The sequence below is a fragment of the Panthera pardus genome, unplaced genomic scaffold, assembly GCF_024362965.1.
Source record: "Panthera pardus isolate Hobbes unplaced genomic scaffold, ASM2436296v1 HiC_scaffold_21, whole genome shotgun sequence".
In the NCBI taxonomy this organism is placed as follows: domain Eukaryota; kingdom Metazoa; phylum Chordata; class Mammalia; order Carnivora; family Felidae; genus Panthera; species Panthera pardus.
The window spans coordinates 33222987-33242486 of record NW_026526777.1 but is presented as its reverse complement, the minus strand read 5'-3'; the positions used below and the strand labels follow the sequence as shown (position 1 = coordinate 33242486).

At 49.1% G+C, this 19500-nt stretch overlaps 1 long non-coding RNA gene across 2 annotated transcripts in view; it reads left to right on the top strand.

The window, feature by feature from the left end:
- Nucleotides 1–17186, top strand: part of LOC109255580 (uncharacterized) — a 31368-nt gene extending 14182 nt beyond the window's left edge. For both annotated transcript variants that reach the window (XR_002075307.2, XR_008424605.1), the window contains 2 exons: nt 6242–6431; nt 16759–17186. This is a non-coding gene — a long non-coding RNA (uncharacterized LOC109255580). The remainder of the gene's footprint in view (nt 1–6241; nt 6432–16758) is intronic.
- The last annotated feature ends 2314 nt before the right edge of the window (nt 17187–19500 follow it).

Sequence of the window (19500 nt, the reverse complement as noted above, 5' to 3'; positions counted from 1 at the left end):
AAATCCTTGTGAATTGAGGCCCAGAGAGTTTAGGCTGACCTCCTAGAGTCACACAGCAAGCAGACCGGCAGGAAAGATAGGACCAGGCCAGGATTCTTCTGCATCCATTAAGAGCTATAACCAAGAAGGGAATTTCCAAGTCTACAGGGAACTTGCAAAGTTTTTAGGAAAAACCACAACTATTTTAGCTAAGGAAAAAATGTGCAGTCCCTGCCGACCTGAAACCCTAGGACAATAAGAGAGAGTTCCCTCTTACCAAGAACATGTTGAGAACATCTAAGATTAGGAGGGGTAGGAGGAACAGCTTTCAGTCTTTGGTTGGGAAAAGCGTTCATGGCATAGAGGTGTCGGGCCAGGGTTTTAATTTTTTACCACCAGTCAAGAGCTGTACTCTAAAGGACAAAGGTTTTACACTTTATAGGCTCTCGGGACTGAGACGGAAGTGGAGAGAAGTGCGGGAAGGAGCCATTATCTTGATGACAGCAGGGACATAATCTTCCTTTAGATCCAGGGAGGGAGGAAGCAGGGAGCTCAAGATTCGTTTTTAGGGGCACCTGGGTGGCTCAGTCGGTTAAGCAGTTAAATGTCCAACTCAGGTCATGATTTCACAGTTTGGTTAGTGAGTTCGAGCCCTGCGTTGAGCCCTGCGTTGGGCTCAACGATGACAACACAGAGCCTACTTGGGATTCTCTCTCTCTGCTCCTCCCCCATTTATGCTCTCTCTCTCTCCCTCTCTCTCAAAATAAATAAACATAAAAGAGCGTTGTCAGGAAGGTGACAGGATGCGATGGTGCACATTTATTTATTATGATATTTATTGTTGCTGGATTCCTCCCCTCCCCCCCCCCCCACCCTCCGAAGATCAATCAACAGCCCGGGGCTGGATGGCGAGTTATAGGTTAAAACTGAAAATGAAATTTAAAAAATTTTCTTTAATGCTTATTTTTGAAAGAGAGAGAGAGAGGGAGGGAGAGTGTGTGCCTGAGCCCACGAGCCCAAGTGGGGAAGGGGAAGAGAGAGAGGGAAAGAGAGGATCCGAAGATGGCTCTGAGCTGTCTTCGCAAAGCCAACGATGTGGGGCTCCAGCCCACGAACCGTGAGATCATGACCTGAACCCAAGTCGGACACTCAACCGGCCGAGCCACCCAGGTGCCCCTAAAACTGAAAATGAAATTTAACTGTGACCCTGTGAATGAATAACCTCAAGCTGTCAGCTGTTGAGTCGGTGCAGAGAGGGACTAATCATGCCATCAAACACTTAAATAGCAAATCACTACGTGCCAGACGCTGTTCTGAACTCTTCCCGTGTTTTTGCTGGTTTCAATACTCACAGCAATGCTGTAAAGTAGGCTACGGCTGCTAGGACGTTCTTCTTCACGTCCACGGCCACCCTGGCTGTCTCGGCATCGCAGAGCTTGTCGAAGGACTGCATTGTTTGGCCTCTAACCTCTGCTTCTCTTCCCAGCACCAACTACCATAGGCTCCGGCTCCTAATTTGCAGGACCCAGTGCAAGATGAAAATGCAGAGTTCCTCGTTCAGAGCTTATTAAGAATTTCAAAGAGCGGTAGCAGAACGATAAAACCAAGCACAGGGTCCTCTAAACACAGGCCCCTGTGTGACTGCATGGGTCACACGCCCATAGAACTGGCCCTGCATAGACCTGTATGAATCCTTGTGCGGAACACCGGGGCTGGCGTCTCTTCTCCTGCCCTGGTGTGTGTCCAACTCCTGAACAAGCAAAGGGAAAAGGGAAAAACACATCCTACCCCCAAGTGCCTTGAATGTCTGTGTCTGGCTTTGTTGAAGAAGGTATTCCATAGCGAAATGACAGTTTGGTTTTCACCCTTGATTTAGAGGATTTTTAAAGACCTCTCTCGGGGCGCCTGGGTGGCTCAGTCGGTTGAGCGTCCAACTTCAGCTCAGGTCACGATCTCACGGACCGTGAGTTCGAGCCCCCCGTCGGGCTCTGGGCTGATGGCTCAGAGCCTGGAGCCTGCTTCCAGTTCTGTGTCTCCCTCTCTCTCTGGCCCTCCCCCGTTCATGCTCTGTCTCTCTCTGTCTCAAAAATAAATAAACGTAAAAAAAAAAAAAAAGACCTCTCTCAATGCTGTATGAGTTGATTGGTCTTTCTATCCATTCCTCTCCTCACATCCCACATCTAACAGGTTGGCAGTTTTTGTTGATTCTATCTCAGCGAGGCGTCCTGTATCCTGCCCTCTTTTCCATCTCCCCGGCTACTGGCCTAGTTTTTGCTTTCCTGGAATATTCTAGTAATGGCTAACTAGATCTGTTTCCTTCAACCCCCATTGTTTCCAACCCTGTGCTTGTTACACTTCGGTCTTTATTAGTTACATGTTAGGACTTTCTCTCCCCTGGACTGTACATTTCTCCAGGGTGGGTACTCAATTCCCAGACACCTGTACCTTCCTCAGGAGCCCTGAGAAGAGTGTTCTGCCTTCTGGGTGTTTCTCTCCTGCCTCCTTTGTTTGCACATCTCTGGATTTCTATCAGGCCCCATGGTCTGGAATACAGCTCTGCCTCTCGAATCCTCAGTCAAGAGAGCACTGCTCTTTTGCCTAAATTCCAGAGGAAAGCATGACATCCAAAGCCCAAAATGTGGCCAATTAGAACTATTAGAAAGATCTGCCCCCAGGATTCCTGGGTGACTCAGTCGGTTAAGCGTCTGACTCTTGATTTTCGCTCAGGTCATGATCTTGCAGTTCATGGGATCAAGCCCCACATTGGGCTCTGCGTTGACAGCTCTGAACCTGGAGCCTGCTTTCGATTCTGTGTCTCCCTCTCTCTCTGCCCCTACCCTTCTCATGCTCTCTTTCTCTCAAAAATAAAATAAACATTAAAAAAAATTTTTTTAAAGAGTGGTGGTTTTGACTGCTACTTTAGGAAAGAAGCTCTAATCAAAGATGCTTTGCCTCACTATTTTTTAAAAAATGTTTATTTATTTATTTTGAGAGAGAGAGAGAGAGAGAGAGAGAGAAGGTGGAGAGAGGGGGAGGGGCAGAGAGAGGGAGGGAGAGAGAGCATCCCAAGCAGGCTCTGCACAGTGCCGACATGAGCGTCGAACTCAAGAAACCGAGATCATGACCTGGGCCCAAATCAAGAGTTGGACGCTCAACCGACTGAGCCACCCAGGCGTCCCTGAAACTGATAGTTTCTTAATAAGACCGAAGGGAAGTGATTTCGGGTTGTTCAGCCACTCAGCAGGTACCACCAAGGATCCAGGTGTTACCATCCTCCTGCTTTGCCGTCCTCCGCTGACCGTCCCCGCTCACCAGCTCAGCTCATCCCTTCACTCTTGCAAGGATGCTGCAGCAGCTCTAAGGTTCACACCCCCAAGTGACAGCCTTCAGCAGAGCAATGAAAGAGGCAGGGGTAAAACATATACAAATAATACAAGCATACAAATAAATTTTAAAGGATCCCCTCCCCCCCGCCCCCGCTTCCTGTGACTATGTTACTCATCAAGGGAAAACATACTTCCCAGAGAACCTCGGCAGGTTTCCCGTTATATCTTATTGGCCTGAAATCGGTCACATGTCCATCTTAAACCAATCACTGGACAAAAGGAACTGGAATTCTCAGGGTAGGAAGAAGCCTACCACCCAGGAAGAGAGGGCTGGTTTCTGCATGGGTAACTGACAGCAAGTGCCCGACTCCCACTCTGCGGACTCCTCCCCCAATCCTGTACCATGTGGAGGCACCCCCCCGCCCTCAGCCCTGCCTCTGCCTACACTTGCCCCATTTCTCCCCTTCCCTTTCCCAGCAGACTCACTGCAGGAGCCATGCAGCTGCGTTGCCTGTGTCCAGTTCATCTGGTGTCTCCTCAGCTCCACTGCAGTCAGGCTGTCGTCTCTGCCACCTTCCTCCTCCTTCTCACCCGAGTTCACTTCCTCAGTTTGATCTCTTTGCTGGCTTTGAACGCGTGGAGCCATCCCTTCTTCCTCAGCCTCCCTCTACCTTGATTCTCAGGACATCACACTGAATTCGACTTCTACCTCCCTGTCCACTGCTCAGTTGCCTTCAATGGCTCCTCACTCCTACCTGTCCCTAAGGTGTTTGTGCTGTCTTGGGCTCCTTCTTTGACCGTTTTCCAATCATTCCCTGCTACTTCTCAGGTTTCAACTATTAGCTAACTCTGTACCCAGGACCCCCAAATCTACAAATCCAGCCCAAATATTTTCTTGAATCCATACCCATTGTGGACTTCCATTACTAGGCATTCCCAGACACCTTAAATCATCAGCTACAAAATGGATTTCATTGTCTGCACACGTGCACACATACATGCACACACGCACAGCTTCATTCTGCTGCTCAGAGAAGGGATCACGATCTGTTGGGTTGTCAAAGGCTGAGTCTGATAGTCCTCACTCCTCTCATCCCTGACACTCAATGACCATTTCCTGCTCGTCCCCCCTCCTCTCTACCAGTTTTCTTCCTCTATGCTACTATGCCACTTCCCTGCCTCAGGCACTCGCCGTCTTTTATCTGGATGATGGCGCCAGCTTCCTAACTGGCTTCTGGTTTTCTCTTTCCAGTGCATTCTCTCAGCATTGCCCCAATAATTTTTAACAATATAAATCTGGGGGTGCCTGGGTGGCTCAGTCGGTCGAGCATCTGATTTCAGCTGAGGTCGTGATCTCACGATTCGTGATTCGTGAGATCGAGCTCCGCATGGGGCTCTCTGCCAGCATGGAGCCCACCTTGGATCCTCTGTCCCCTCTCTCTCTGCCCCTCCCCGCTCATGCTCGCTCTCTCTCTCTCTCTCTCTCAAAAATAAATACACATTACAAAAAAAGTAAAAAATAAAAATATAAATATGAGTATGCTATTCTAGAGCTTCAAAAATCTTTCAATAGATCCCCAGAGCCTAGAGAAATGGACTACGTTCCCTAGTACAGCCTTGGGCCCAAAGTCACCAGTGCTGTTTTTAGAACTTTAGTCTGCAAATTTTGTGTAAATTCAGCTGAAGAGAGGACACACAGTGACAGAAATCAGTGAAGAGACTATTCGAAAATACTGTTTTGAAATCTCTATTAGCAGATTTACAGATTTTGTAAGCCCACGTTGCTCCCAGAATCCTGGAATAAACACAATGCCCAATGAGTATTGATTTAAAATTGAAGGGTATTACTTTCCTTTGGGTTTGAAGTGTTCCAACTACTTAACAGAAAAGATAGAGTCCTGCAGCCCACTGATTTTAGCCAGATCACTTGATTTCTACAAATTACTTACTCTGTGGCCTCATATTAGTATCTGGAGGTGAGAATAAAGGTACAAAGTAATTGGGATGAAGGGGTGGATGAAGGAAACATCTTTGAGAATGAATGATAGGACCTGCTTACTACCAAAACCTGGGTGCTGGAGTGCCTGGGTGGCTCTGTCAGTTAAGCGTCTGACTCTTGATGTTGGCTCAGGTCATGATCTCAAGGTCGTGAGATTGAGCCCCACATTGGGCTCCACACTTGGTGTGGAGACTGCCTAAGATTCTTTCTCTCTCCTTCTCTCCCTCCCCCTCCCCCCATTCTCTCTCTCTCTCTCTCTCTCAGAAAAAAAAAATCAATAAATAAAAACAAACGAGGAGCTCCTGGGTGGCTCAGTCGGTTAAGCATCCGACTCTGGATTTTGGCTCAGGTTCATGAGTTCGAGCCCCACATCAGCAGGCTGACAGCAGAGAACCTGCTTGGGATTCTCTCTTATTCTCTCTTGCTGCCCCTCCCCCATTCTCTCTCTCTCTCAAAATAAATAAATAAACTTAAAAAAATAAAATAAATAAAATAAAAATAAAATAATTAAAAAATAAATAAATAAAAATAAAAAATAAAATAAATAAAATAATAAAAAAATAAAATAAATAAAATAAATTTTAAAAAAATAAATAAATAAATAAAATAAAATAAAATAAATGCTGGGTATCTGTAGTAAGTTCTGTCCTCTGTCTCAGGGGAATGTAGCCAAGTCCTTGGATTTGAAAACAGTTAAAAACAGGATAATTTAGTGTAGGGTATGAGAGGAGTTGCCTATATGGGTGATTGTATGGGGAGGGAGGGGAGGAGAGAAAGAGAACACATAACATTAATAAATCACAACCACATCCAATAAAATAGAAATTGGGAGGCTCAATTTCAGATAAAAACAAACAATACTCCCCTTTCACATTTTCTTACTAATAGAACCCTAGCTTTAAAAGGCAAAGGTAATGGGGAAGCTTCTGTTTCTTAGGATCCGACACAAAAGGAGCCAATAAGAAATGGAAATGGAGTCAAAGAAGAGGAAGTCGTTTCCTGAGATGCATCTGTGAGAGTGTCTGGCAGGTGGAAGGGAGGGAACGAGCATCATTGAACTTCTACTACTCTCTGTCTCTGCTACAGCACCTCATATGCACTGCCTCGCTCAAGCCTCGTACCATGAGGTAAGAATGACAATTTCCATTCGTGGTGTAACAGAGGAAAACCTAGCCACAGACTTAGCAAGAGACAAAGGGACAAAGATCTTTCTGACCTCAAAGGACATGCATTGTCATCTCCCTACGACCATGAGTAGCCAGCTGGGAAGTCTCCTTTCTCAGGATAGTGTCTATCTTTCCAGATTCATCCATTCATTAAACAAGTCTTAACTGAGGCATGGAGGTAGGCTATGGGGTAGTTGTGGTTCTGCTTTGTGGAAGGGCCATGCAGAGGATCCCTAGAGGTCCCTTCTCGCTACAAAACTCAACAACTGTGGTGCAGCCCTCTTCTCTGCTGTTATCAGTACCTGAGTCATTCCTACCAGGGAAAGGGCCAGAACACGGTGACCACTGCAGGTCTGATCAGGTTAGGGACAGCAGCAGAAGAGAAAGCCACTAGGAGGTCTGAGGGTCAAACTGGACCCCAGCAGGCTCTCCTAGGTACCTGTGTTAAATTCAGGCCCCAGTACAGAGTTTTAGTTTGAGATGATGAAAAAGTTCTGAAGCTTGCAGAACGGTGATGGTTGCACAACAGTGCGAAAGTACTTTAATGTTCCGTGAACTATCCACTTAGAGATGTTCGTACATTTTGTATCGTATACATCTTACCACGATAAAAAAAGTTTTGTATCCTACGCTTTGTATCCTATACATCTTACCACAATAAAAAAAATGTTTAAAGGTAACCCTTAGTAACATAAATTCTTAGAAAAAACTTTTTTTTTTTAATATTTGATTTTTAAGTAATTTCTACACCCGATGCGGGGCTTGAACTTACAACACCGAGATCAAGAGCTACATGTTCCACTGAATGAGCCCGCCAGACGCCCCTTGAAAACAATTTTGAAACACATTGTGCGACATTGGTCCTGAACCTACACCTATCCAAAGCATTGACCATTCAGCCAACCATTCGCACTACTGGGTTTATTTTAGTTTTTAAGCTATCAGTAGAAGGAAGGAAAGAAGGAAAGAAACTGTAGCAAAAATGCCATTAGTTTCCCTGTGGAAACAGTCACAACACTATTCATATTGTTTCCAAACAATTGTCCCGATTTGTTTGCCACCAACAGCACCCAGCATCTGATACATAAAGCATCACAGTGCACATAAAAGGAATGTTCAGTAAGGTACCTAAAAATAAACGTAAATCATAAAGACTGTGAAGTGACGATAACAACAGCAAAATAGGCTCAGGACCAAGTCTTTCCATCCCGAGTGCCACAATCATCAGGTCACTCTGACCTTCCCTGGCAGGCAGCCCCGGATGACTGGAAAAGGTGACATCCCTACCAGGACCAAGGAGCCCAGCAGCCTCGAGGGTCTGAGCCATGGGGAGGTGTCTCGGGTCCAGGCATGAGTGACAGTGACAGTAGCTCCCGACAAGGAAGACCACGCCGGCGATGGGACTACCTGGGTTCCAGGACCAGGAAGTGCCCCCCTTCTCCCACTCCTTGTCACACGGCACCGTGGCAGGCAGTGGCCTTCCCGGGAGGCAGGCAGTGCCTCTATCGTCTCCACATTACAGACGGAAAGAGCTAGGCTTGAATAAAGATATGCAGACAGGTGGTTTCTTTTCCTCCATGGAGCCAAAAGGAAAAGTGACTCACTCAGTGTTCTCATTGGAACGATCTCCAGTGCTTTTTCCACTGTAAAGTACCAATTCAGAAAACGGAAAGACGCTCCTGGCTAGGGACTGTAACTGCAGTCAAGAGAAAGAGAGGGAAGCTAGAGGGACTCAAGCCTGGACTCACAGGCTTTTTTTTTTTTTTGAGTTTTGGAGGAGAAATTGCTATGGACTCAAGTGGGAGATGAAGTTGACCCCGCGTAACTTTATGCCCATGTTCGCCACCAGAGGGGGCAGTTGCTCCACATCGGTGGTCTCTCTGCTTGGCTGAGAAGGTACTTACTAAGGTGAGAGACCCCTGAGGTCCTGAGGGTCATTTTAGCTGTCCGCTGCCCAAGTGTGACCTGCATTTACTTAGCAAACATCACCCAATTTTAGATGAGGGAGGCATGCAGGGATCATCTTGTCCCAGGCAGCTGGCCGTTTCCCTCCACTCTTAAAGAACTCCAGAAATAGACTCCAGCATCTCTCTTGGCGGCTGTTACAAGGCTGTCAGGGTTGGCTGCTGGCTACCCACAGCCTGTGAGACAGGAGCCAGGTAAGGGTAGGTACCCTCCCATCCCCCGCCCCGACTCTGGGTGATGGTACTTTAGTCTCTGCAAAAGGAGCGGTGGTTCCTCCCTCCTGCCCAGGATACCCAGGCACCTGCTCCCATCCTTCTGGCCACCTCACAGACCACGCCTGAGAGCGACACTTAGACCCTTGGCCTGTGAGCCCAAAGCCTGGAGCCCCGTCGTCTGCCTCTTGAGCTCCTTGTTCTAAGAAGCACCCTTTGTGGGGGTGAATTTGGGCTCATGAGAAACCCCATTTAGAATCTACTCCCACCCCTCCTTGCCCCCAATGCATCTGTCTTTGCTTCATTCCATCTGGTGTCCTCAGAGGAATGGCTAATTAAATTGAAAAGAGCTGGCCTATTTTTGGTGTTTTTCAGCTAAGACCTAGAGGAATAGCCACAAAGTTTGGAAAGAACCCCAGGGAGACTGAAAAGCCCTGGAGTTGGCTGGTTATTCTAAGATTGGCAGGTCCTAAATCCCATAGGCTGTCTGCTCCAGTTAAGGTTCCATCCCAGCCTCTGGGTCAGCAGATTTGGGGATGGGGTAAAAACTGGAGGAAGGGGAAATATTCTCCTGAGTGTTCTTGTCCACTCATCCTAGAAGAAGAGACAAGCTCGTTTATTGGGCTTTGGGGTTTTTGTTTGTTTGTTTGTTTGTTTGTTTTGTTGCCAAGTCAGAACAGCCACTGCACCAGTTTGGGGGAACAACGCTTGTTTTCTGGAGAAAGATGGCAGGAGTTGGGGTGAGGGGGTGAGATGTGGAGGGGAGGCAGGGGTGGAGCAGAGGTACAGATCCCTATCTTAGGTTCCTTTCCTTGCATCTGAACAAATATGGTTTCCTCCCAGAAAATTACTTTCTGGCCAAAAAGAAAACTCATCATGTTACTCCCCTATGTGAAAACTCCCTTCGGCTTTTTATTTGTCTGCTTGACTGATAAACTCCAGAACCGGACCTACAATGTTCCCTTTAAGTCAACCCAAACCTTTCTCACCAGATTCAGTTCCTGCCATCCTGTGTTCTAGACGACGTGAGTGTTTCACCATCCTTTTTCACCTCTTGCTGTTCCCACACATTTCAAGTCCTCTGCCAGGAATTCCCTTCTCTGCCTAGCAGATTTTACTCATTGATGGACTTTTCATCCAGTATTACCTCTCTGAAGCCTTTTTTTTTTTTTTTAACACTTCTAGGAATTAGTCACTGTCTTGCTGTGAGTTCTAGAACTTTGATAATAGCTCCATCATACCTCCGACCAAACACATTATAGTGATTTTTTTTTTTTAAACCATGTCTCTGTTCTATGTAAAATATTTGCTCCTTGAGCAGGGAGTATGTTTTATCCATCTGTATAGCCCGAGTCTCCAGCATGGGGCCAAGTGAATTTTTATTGAATTGCTTGATCGATCAGGACATCACTCTTGGAGGTGGAAGAAATCTGTCCTCTAGAGAGCCTAGTGGGGAAGACAGTTGAGAAAGTTCGGGCAGGCAGTTCAGAAATTGATCCTTCCCAGGTGAGGTGAGAAGTCACGTGTGGAGTCCGGTGGGGTCTTTGTCCATGGCTGTTGTGTAAAATCTTAGGGGTGGAAAATCTGAAACTTGTCCTTGGGTGGATCCAGTTGCTGAGTAAGCGGCAACAGTGAAAGTACTCCCAGCTCTTCGTTCACCTGTCCCCAAGCCCCATCTCACATTCCCACTTCCTCCAAGAAGCCTTCCCTAAACATTCCTGCTCCTGGCTCCCCAGCTGGGCTGCTAAATTCTTGAAGTTTTGTCCTCATTGGACAGCACAATCCTGGTGCATGTTTTGTGCCCCCAAATTGTTCATCGGTGCTGATGAAATTGCCTGCTTAGGATCATCGAGACTGTGTTGTAATACTCTGCCCCTGCCCCTCTGGATCTGCTACCCATCATTCTCCACGGCGCTCTGTGCCACCCCAGAAGTTTGGCCTTTTAGGATTGCACCAGCCAGACTCTTCTCCTCTGGCTGGCGGTCAGGTTTGGCCAGTGGGAGGTGTGGGAGTAAGAGGAGATGGCAGCCCTTTCAGCCACTTGCTTCCTCCCTGCTGGCCAGAGGTTGGCAGTGTTTGTCTTCCTCAAAGGCCCTCTGCGGAGTGGCCGCCTCCTCCTCCTATTTGACAGTCACGCTCTCCGAGATTGCACCAACCAGCCCTTTCCCTGGGCCAATGTGGCTATCTCCTGGGAACCTCACTGTCCCCTGAGAGTTTCCTGTCACCCTTCCCCGGTTTTGTAAACGGCCTCTTCATCAGACTCTCCCCAGTGTTCCTCTTTGAGTGGGGATTAGACAGGGTGGCCTCTTAACCCTCTGGTTCTCCAGATGACTGCTTAACACTGGCCCGAGCAGGGCCCGAAATTATTGATAACTTTCCAGGAACTTACATGCTTCTGCATATGCCCTACTCCCCTCTGATTTCTTAAATTTTCCAGCCAGAGAAAATGAACATTTGTCCCCAACCTTAGCAGTAACCTTCAGGGAGTTTGGGGTTCCCTAATAGCCCCTGAAATCACAAATAATCCTGCTCCTTCCCGATAGGTTCAGTGTTTTTCTGAACTAGTTAGATCTACAAACACGGAATGGCTTTTTGTTTCTTTTGTTTGGGGGGGGGGGTCCCAATTTCTCCCCTGAACAGTCAGCCATCAGGTTAACAATCTTCAGCACTGTTGAATGTGCCCCTGCCTTCCCTCCACCCCACACTGCCATTCGCCAAGTTAGGCTCCTTGAGTTCAGGCTTCTCAGGGCCTAGGGCTCCTGGGGTCTGGGCCTCCCCATTCGACAACACCGTGTCGTCCTGCAGGGAGCAAGTTTTCTGACTCCTCATGATCCCGAGACCACTATCCGCACACCCTCTGCAATGAACAGGTACACTTGGGGCCACACGCTTTCAGCCATAATACACAGGGCATTTGTCTTACCAGGAGGATTGGAGCAAAATGGGCCTCCTGGCTCAAGGTCCCCCAACCTCTTAGGGGCTCAGAGTTGAACAAAGAGGGCTTTAGCTTGCTGAATCGCTTCACCTAGTTCCGAGACTTCAGTAAAAACTCTTCTCCTGGGAGCCTCTCCGGGTGCTGTCCTAGATTGCCTAGGGGGCCCTCGGAGCCAGATCCGCAACCAGCTGCCCAAAGGGAAACTGAGGCCTAGAGAGGAGAAACAGCCACTGCCCTGAGTGACAGGAGAGGGTGGGTGGGGGAAGGGAGAGGGGACAGGTGTGCAGTTGAAGGTTATCAAATGCTGATGTTCTGAGCGGAGAGGGTTGGAGATGGGGATAGGAGTGCATACAGGGGGACAAAGCAACGGGAAAGAAAAGATATCAAGGGTGTATGTGTGTGTGCGTGCACACGCGTGTGCCCACTACAAAAGGCTTTGGCCAAATTAAGACTTGTGGAACTTTTGCCAACCTCTCTCCCTTCAACTCCTCTGCCTACACTGCCCTCCTGGGGTTATCACCCTCTCCCAGTACCAGGACTGGGGGCTGATAGTTTTGCCTGGGGTAAAGTCCCACGGATTGGCTGCCATCCCCCCCCCCCCCCCCGCCTGAATTGCCCCTTCCCACTCTCCTCCGGTCTACCCCAGGCCCCATAAAGAAGAGCTGACACCCTCGCCCACATAGCTCCTCCTGCCAGATTGAGACACTTGAGCTGGGAGATTACCGGAGCCCTCTTTTTAACCAGTCTCGGCTCATGTGACTGGCTTTGGTCCAGGCAGACAGATGCGGGCCAGCCCTCCAGGCAGGGCACACAGCACTATTTATTTCCTACCGGGTCCTCTTTGGGCAGAGCAGGCAGGGTGGGGCTTTCTCATTGTATTTAAGCCTCAGCTGGCGCCACGGAATTGCCCTAGCCTCAGCCTTTGCCCCTTTCCCAACCCTGTAGGTAAAAATACCCCCCTCCCCCCATTTTGGCACCTTTGGGGAGCTGGGTGGGGGCGGGGGAAGAGAGTTGCTGAGAATGCACTGTAAACACCGCATGGGGTGGGGGGTGGGGGTGGGGTTGAACGGGGCAGGGTTTTTTTTTTGTTTTGTTTTGTTTTTTTTATAGCAGCAGGGGAGAGGCTGGCTCCAAACCAAGACTCTGCTACCAACCAAAGGGACGAGGAAGGGGCGTTTGGTGTCTCCAGTTTGGGCCTCAGTCTGTCGCTTTTCCCATTAGGAAGAGCCTGGGCACCATTCATTCATGACGTCACAGGAGGAGGCATTGTAGATAGTGGGTGGTCCGTGGGGGACACGATCCTGGCTGGTGAGAGATGGGGCAGCCACCACGAACATCCTGTGCTGACCTCCGCCCCCACGCTTTATTTTGTTCGCTCCTAGGGCACCTAGGGCATCATCGCACGTATCTCCTTGAACGTCAATTCTTTCCCCGAGCTTTACCTTTCCCCAAATTTTGAGAGCAAGGATTGTGTCTAATTCATGTTTGAATTGCCCAGCACAGCGCCTGGCGCACAGAAGACAGGAGAGAATGGAGAAGGGGTCGGCCGGTGGCGGGGGGGGGGGGGGGGGGGGGGGGGGGGGGGGGGGGGGGGCCCTGGAGAGCACGTAGCTGTGTGGGGAGGGGGGACACTCCCAGGGCTGGGATGGGGACACTGCCAGCGCTCTCTCCCTGGTTTCTAACTTCACCAACCTTGACTCCACGGCCTGAGAAATCCCAGCCTTGCCCCCTTCTCCAGCCCCAGCGGCACCCAGGCTTTCCCAGCTAATGCTGCACCTTTCTCCTCGGGAGGTAGTAGAGTTTAGGGCCTGGAATGAAGAAAGAACGGGGGATTACTCGCTCTTTGAAATGCAGCTGCCCGGGGCCAGGTTCCGTTTGGAAAGGGTAGGAGGGGTGGTGTGTGTGACCCTGCAGTTGGGAGACAGTTGTCCCTGCAGGAAGGCCAGCCACGGAAGCGCCTGACCCCTGTTATTTCAGCAGGATTGAGGGGAAGCACCTGTGGTCCTTCCCTCTGCTTGGCCCCTACAGGAGTCAGAAACCTTCTCCGCCTCACTCCTGCTGCTGTGCCTGGACTGTCTCTCTAGCACCTTGAAGCAGAAGGTGACTTGGGGTTCCAAGGAAAAGAAAGGGGCTCTTTTGTTTTTCTTAATGTTTATTCATTTTTGAGAGAGAGAGAGAGAGAGAGAGAGAGAAAACGAATGAGCAGGGAGGGGCAGAGAGAGAGGGAGGGGCAGAGAGAGAGGGAGACACAGAATCCAAAGCAGCCTCCAGGCTCTGAGCTGTCTGCGTAGATAGAGCCCAATGCAGAGCTCAAACCCACCAGCCATGAGATCATGACCTGAGCTGAAGTCGGACACAACTGACTGAGCCACCCCGGGGCCCCTAGAAAGGGGCTCTTGAATGAAGCTTTCCTGGCAGGGACTGGAACCAGGACAACGTGGGACGACAGCTGCTCAAAAACCACAGAGCAGTATCTCAGGGAGGAAGTTTCGGAATCTATCCCAAGCACTCGCCTGGGTCTCAGGCACTGGGTTTGATGATGGGACAGAAATAAACAATGTCGATTTAGCAACCGGAGAAAACAGCAACGCTAGCCAGCAAGTTGTTGAAGGAGATAGGCAGGGAGGGAAAGGTGGTGGGGAAGTCTGGTGTCTGCTCCTTCCTCCTCCTCTGTGCTTTCTCTAGATAGTGAATTTGGGATAGAGTTGATGTTTGAGGAGAGAGTACCAGGAGTCGAACCCCTGACCTGAAATCATGGCGGCGAAACCCCAAGGGTGACCCCAATCTCATCTTCAAGGTTGGAAATGGAGGGGAGTGAGAGCCAAGTAGCTTTTGGGATAGCACATCTTTCTCCTCCTTCAGCTCGGAACACAAGCCTTACATAAGAACATTCTCTTCTGAATCTATCTCCCCTTCCTGCCCCATTCACTTACAGATTTACACAAATTTAAAACCAGAGCAGAGTGGAGGTAACTTAGGAGTTTTCTCTAAACCCATTGCCTGGCTTTTGTTAAACAACAGAACATATGAACGTGTGGTCTGCAGAGCTGTGGATGCTCTCTGACAAATGCCACTAGGGTGCCCCCAACCCGCCCCGGCCCGCATTCCCCCCCCACCCCAGCCATAGCTCAATAAGTCACTGTTGAAAGAATAAATGTACTAATAAAGGCCTGTACGGACGTGCATTAGAAAGGCAGAGATGTGTGGGCCAGGGCTCCACCCTGGGAATGATTAAGGATTCTCTGCAGTGGATCGGATTGGGTATCCTGGGTCTGCTCCTGCATCGGGAGCCTGTCAGCAGCCAGATGCACAGGCAGGGCTGGGCAGCGTTTGTAAAACAAGGTCAAATTGTACCCAGGCTCATGCTATAGAAAAAGCAAGACCAGACCTGAGCATTGTCACGGTCTAGCTGCGGTCACTTCAGGTCTCTGCCTCTGGACTGAAATTACCTCCTGGGTAATGAGAAGCGATGGACGGCACACCTATTGTTCTCATTGCCATTTCGTTGCCTCCTCAAAGCTCTAAGTTCTGATAGTTTCGGCCTTACAATCGTCCAAAAAGCCACGGGACCGTCCTGTCTTGGTGTCTACTAGATTATGAGGAAATCTGAACAGCATGGGGAAGGCTGATATTCTTTTTTAATTCTGCCTGGCCTCTAGTTTCTTTTAAGGCACAGCTGCTTTCACGCGAGTACAGGAGGGTCCTTTTCTAGCTTTAGGCCAGGCTCTCATAAGGCAAAAAGCCTGTTCAAGAATCCAGGGGATGATTCAAGGGCGGCAGAGGGCGGTCCGTGAGTTCAGCGTCCACTTAGTTCCTGTTGCCAGGGCAAGAGTGGCGCGGGGCCAGCTCAGAAGCAGGCAGGAGCTGAGTTGCCCAAGGGCCCCTAAGAACTCTTGTTTCCCTTTCCTTCCATGTGCTCAGTTCTCTTAGGTTTTAAGTTGTTATGTGGTACAAGTCCTCGGCCTAAGAAACACACTGAAACTTCCCAAATAAACTGTATTCCTTGAAGCTGCTTGTTAGGATTCATCCTGAAGTTACGCTTGGGCCCCTGGAGGCTACATGTAAGAAATCCTGATGGGAGAGCTGACGGTCAGGGCCCCCTGGGAAAATGGCCATCCCTACATGACTTCTCATTTCCCTTTTCCACAAAGCCAGGGTACGTCCTGGATTCTGAGGAGCTATCAGACTAAGCAGAATCTCTTTGAGGCCGTCTCTCACCCTACCCCTCGTCCATTTATTTCCTTTTTCTAGCATTTTCTTTCTCTCTCATTGTCAGCACTGATAACCCATAGCGACTGGTTCACAGTCCCCACACTGGTGGTGAGTACAGCAGGCAGGGCCAGCTGCGGACGTTCTCAGACTTGGTTTTGAAACAATCATGAGGTGCTGAAAAATTCTCAAAGCATTTCGTCTTTATGTTTTGATAAACACCCCCCACCCCCAAACAAAACAAAACAAAACAGAAAAACCCACTGAGTCATCCTTGCCAAACTATACTTTCCAGAGGAAGCGTGTCAGCAGATTCAAATGAACAATGATAGAATCCCGTGATACCAAGATGATTCAAACCTGGTGCTTTAGAGGCTGACATCCTGAGCTGAACTAGTCAGGGGTCACCATCTGGCCTGATTTGGGGGCAGTCCTTTCTTTTTAGTTTATCTGTGCGGTGGCAGAGGAGGTGAGACTCTTTCTAGTCAACAGGCAGGCAGGCTTCTCCTGTTATAGAAAACTTGTGAGAGAGTCTAGGCACGACTTGGTGGTTGGTGAGCTATATTAAGAATCATATTCTCTCCTTCAAAGTCTAGACGATGTATTTGTAGCTCTGGCTCATCTCAGGGGTTATAGATCTCAGGGGCCAGAGCTTTCAGTCCCTACATGGATGGGTTCACTGGGACTCTTAAAAACCCGCCTCACTGAAATTAGCAGGCATAATTTGACAGACACTTGGAAAAGATTACCCCCTAATCACATTATGGCTGCAGGCCAGGTTTGGAAGTAAGCTCTTTTAAATTCCTAGGCCGTAGGAAGTACAGGTTGAAGACGAAAGCGGGACATGCTGGACTGAGGATGTTAAAAATATTTTTTAAAACCGGGAGGCTGATGCCTGGCAGAGGACAACTCTTCCCTGATGTGCTATTCCCTCGTCTTGTCTCTCTCCTTGTTTGGCAAACTCCAGGTTGTTCATATCATGGACGACTGCGGCTGCTCTCTGTGTGGTGAGCTATGGTGCTCTACAGACCGGTCACCTCCGACACGACTGAAGACCCGAAGGAACACGTGCTCTGGCAGCTCCCACCTGCTTCAGAGAAGGACCAAGCCTTGATTCTCAGAGGAGCAAAAGCGTACGCAGGCAGTCCGGAACAATCGTTGCCACTTTTCCACTTCCATGTTGGTGACATCAGGTAACAGATACACGGGACATAATTAAAAATAAACGAGAAAAAGGTTTCCATGGTTCACGAAAGCAGTAGGAGTATTGCGAGGAAAGCTTAGAAGCATTTATCTGCTGCTACCCAAAATTTAGCATTTGACTTTAATTATGCCTCCTTAGGAATTAAGCAAAGCAGAAAATGTTTCAACACGACCAGCTGCTGCAGATCCAAACTGTTTCACGGGTGAACTTTTTATTTAATCTTTTCTGTTGCTTTTTGATCATGCAATAAACCCCACTCGTAACAGATTAAAGGTCATAAAAATTATAATGACATTAGCCAGCTAACCCATTTTTCCCAAACCCTCTTAAAACACCTAGGACCAAAGCATGCTACTATAGTCATAAACCAGAGTCGTCTGGGGAAGAGGCAGGCCCCACCCTCTCCTCTTTCAGAGTCCCTGTGGGTCAGAAGCCGAATCTTTATGCCACAGTTAAGGTTATGGCTGCGTTTTTCATACGTATTACCAAGGTGTCAGATCCTGGACCAGAAGGAGGTGCCCTCACATAACCCTTCTCCAGTTACCCCTGCTCAAAGAGGAGAGATTGGAGAGTGGAGATCGTGTGGGTTAACTTAAAAGACAAGAGGTGAGCACATTCCTGGCACACAGAGGGAGACGGACCTCTGTCACCTGCGCGTGACGGATAGCATTACAACTGGCTAATTTAGAGCATTAGGAAGACGTGGGCCTGCCCATTTGAAGCTTCCGTTCCAACAAAGGAGAGTTCGTGATGGCATATGATGAATGCACAGATCACTCACCGTGAGGGCAGAAGGTAGGACAGAGTCTAATACGATGAGCAGGTTATTAGCTGGATTAGCCAATTTCCCATGTTGAAAGAAAAAAAAAATGACTTCAGGAAATGAAATAAAACAGAAATTCCTACCCTACTCTTTCCACGGCGTCAATAGCGATTTGGAAACGGAGTTGAGTTTTGCCAATTTAAAACACGGTAGAAGTCAACCGACTTGGCCTGTTTAATGGAAATGACCAGAAGAACGAACATGGCTGAAGAGCCATCCAGTAACCGTCAGTCAGACAGCCTGAATCTCTGCACTAACTCTGATCCAGTTTAGTCACTCACTGCTGTGGGCAGGGATCCAAGAAAAAAATTTCACAGGGGCTGAAAGAAGGGGGCCCAGGGTAACAGCCTCTAAAAATGACAACTTGCCCCGAAGCTTGAAACCGACTCAAACCTCCCCAGATCCATCTGGCACAACCAGCACATCTGACAGCAGCCCACGGTCTCCAAACGTGAATCGGCTGCAGAGGACGGGCATGCCAGCCTGAATGACTCTGCTCCGCGTCACTCGCTAGATTGCCAAACTTAGGCACGAGCGCATCCATCCACCTTCCCAGAGCCTTCTAGAATCTGTCTCCGGTGTCACGGGTTGCCTACCGCCTGTCACTTGGCCTGCTTTCAGGAACCCGAACGTCCACTCAGTGCACAGAAACAGACCACACGTCCACCTCAGCCACAGGCTCGTCTCTCCCGTCACGGATGGCGCGGGCTGACCCGGGAGACCTGGCACTAAAACACCAACACCGAAATCCAGGGGCAGCCCGTGTGTTTGGGGTGGCAGTCCTCGAGACACTGTTGGCTTAGAAGAGCAGGCCTTCCACGCTGATAACAACGGGCATAACCACCTCAACCCGTGCTGGGCCGAGATAATGCAGGGGATCCTTACGCAACTGCTCCATCAGGTGGCGAGTGCAGCGGGAGCTGGAGGGGCCTAAGGGAGGCACGTGTTCCATTGCCTTCTGTAAACCAGGAGGGAAGGAAGCCATTCAAGTTTTACACGGTGCACCAGGAGCACCGGCACGTCCCCTTTCTAGGAGGCGGAGGCCTCAGTCTGAACTCGGCCGGGGGGGTGGCTAAGGGCACGCTCTGGACATTGCTTCATTCTGTTTGCACAGCCTGTGCTGTGGCAATCAGAGTGCTTTTGGATAAGGCAAACGTTCCTTAAATGATATGCCCTTGGCATGTTTTTCCTTCTGGTTACTGTGTTGCCCAGCGAGCTTATGATCTCCTTCTGATCTCACGGCGCTTGCAGGAGACTAAGTTCTACAGTAAAAATGGAACTGGGTCACCCTGAGAATGGTGGTGAAGAAAGCAACGGTCTACTTTACAGAGCACACTTGGGGGCAGAGTTCAGGCGCACCCCTGGAGGAGAGTGGCAGGAGAGGGCAACAAAACAGTAGCACTCAGGTATTTAGGCACTGTGCCTTCTCCAGCCTTCCGAGAGACATTTGGCTAGCAGTTAGTTTTACTGCCAGCCCTCACTGTTTAACTCTTAGCAGGGAAAAAGAAAGGATGTTGAAGTGAAGGGAAAGGAAATGGGTTACCCCCAAGTTTCTGGATTTTCTTGTAACCGAAGTGCGCTTAGAATCTAGGGAGCGGTCTTCAGTTTAAGCAACTAAAAAGTAGGGTAAACTGTGGCACACTGAGGTGGCAGAGAGCGGGGAGAGAGGAGGGGAAGCAGCA